We start from the raw sequence: 2,302 nt of genomic DNA on the forward strand, positions 1-2,302 counted from the left end.
TCAGGCAGGAAAATATTTCTTTCTTCCTGCATTGCCTGTGCTTAGTCTATTGCCAATGTTATATCCTTCAACGCTGAAGAAATAATGATGTATTGACCTGGAAACCAAAGGCAGAATAATGGGCTAGTATCAGAAAGAAAAATTGGGTGTTATTTTTTGTTTTATCCTTCTGAAGAAGAGGTTGATAGATTGCCAAGAGAATATACAGTACTCCTGTGGACCTCTGGTAATTGGCAAAAAAAGCTAAATTTCTAGGTAGATGAAGGGAAATGGTTCATCTATAGTTGATCTCTATTCTCTTTTCCCAAGGGTGGTAAAGCTGAGCTATGGGACTTCACATGAAAAAATGAGGTGGCAAGTTTTTCTCAGCCTATGCAATACAGACGCAATATATAATCACCAGTGCTTTCTATGAACAGTGCCTTCTGCACATGCTAGTCAATCTGACAGAAGTAGTGTCAAAACTGTTTTAGAAAGCATTTAAGAACTGCATTGCATGTTTTTGTCTTGCCCCTTTGTTGTAGTTATGTTGTAGCTATGTGTACGAGAGTAAAAACTAGGGGAAAAAAAGTAATTAAATAAAATGTTCTTGAAATAGTTTAACAGTAGCTTCAATAACTACAAATGTTTTGACACTATAGTTCTACATTGACAGATCTTCTAGAAATGGGAAACTGAACTACTTTTTTGCTTAAATAGCATAAGGAAATTTTCTTTAATTTGTAAGATAATGGCATGAGATATTGAACTCCCAAATTATTGCTGAAATTATATATAAGTTTATTACTATTCTGAAAGCTAATCTTTACCATCCTGGAACTCAATCAATTTCCTAAAGAAACAGAGAGAAAAGAGCATTGGATAGCTCTCTCTTCACCCCTTTAAGCCAACAAACCCTGCTGATGGGTGTCCAGTGTCAAGGGATGTTACTTCTTGTACCTCTCTTTTACACTTACACGTGGTCTTTTGGTAAAGACCACTTCTAATCACCAAAACCCCCAAAGTGCCTATGCTAATCTAGAACTGACTGTTATTTCACCCAGCAGATTATTGTACATAAACTCCCTTTTACAAAATAAATAGGAATAACCACAAAAGAAAGCCTCCATGAAAAATAAGCATTGTTCTTTCACATAAGGCAACAGAAATTCTGTTGGGGAGGAAAAGTGTGGGGGGAAAAAAGTGAGAAAATAAAAAGACATCCAAAACCAACAAGCAATCAGACATTATAAAAAGATAAATAACAGAAGAAAATTTAGACTACGATACAACAAAGATACTGAAAAAAATCACTGAAAAAAAATCAAGATAGAGAAGCAAAATGGAGAGTTCAAGTGCAAACAGCTGAAGCTGTGAAAGCTAGGGTGTGATACTATCAGACATTATTTCTCCTCCAGACCTGCGAGCATATCTGTGTAAAAAAACAGCAGTACAATTTCTGTGAAATATAAGAAATCCAGTTAATACAGTTCAAGAGGACACTTAACATAAATAAAACATTAACTGAAAGCAAAAATAATGAAACAAAATTCCACACCAAACATGTATATCTGTGAATTGGTATGCTGAAATTGCCAAGGGAAGCCCGGTATTTATTTCCTTATGCTTTTTACCTTCCGTGCCTGAAATGCTGATCTTCTAAATTCCACATTTTCACATATAACTCACAGATCATGTCAACTGATCACACGTTTGATTCAGAAAAGAAAAAATATATACAATATAAAGTAATATAACAAGATAAGGACAACTGCATAGGTTTAATGATTACAGGTTGCTATGCATTATGCGTGGTAAGTCGTGATATTCTTAGGTACAAATTATGATCTGAGAAACACATTATGTAAAATGAATTACTTAGATGAGTACACCACTCGTGCTGGCACTGCCCAAATGAAAATCAAGAAAAGGAAAAGAGGTGCCCTCCTTTTTTGTTTCTCCTCCCACTTTACCTCCTACTGCTCAAAGAAAGGAACACTCATACCAAAAGCCAATGAAGACACAAAACCCAGCAGCTGTATCCTGAGATATTACTAAGGAAAGGGAAATCACACATTTTTGGGCATTCTAAAACAGCAAAAGCAAAACTCCAGACACAATTCCCTCATTTGGGAAAGCAAGCTGGTCCTCTGGAAAGTAAATGATAATACTACGTAACAGAAAGACAAATTGACAGCACAGATGTGGGTTTTACATGCCCTAATGCTCTAGTTAGTGTATTGGGTTTGCATGGCAAGGCTTTGGTAGCGGGGGGGGGCTACAGGGGTGGCTTCTGTGAGAAGCTGCCAGAAGCTTCCCCCAT

This window comes from Egretta garzetta, unplaced genomic scaffold (assembly GCF_000687185.1).
Source record: "Egretta garzetta isolate BGI_Z169 unplaced genomic scaffold, ASM68718v1 scaffold109, whole genome shotgun sequence".
Taxonomy (NCBI): domain Eukaryota; kingdom Metazoa; phylum Chordata; class Aves; order Pelecaniformes; family Ardeidae; genus Egretta; species Egretta garzetta.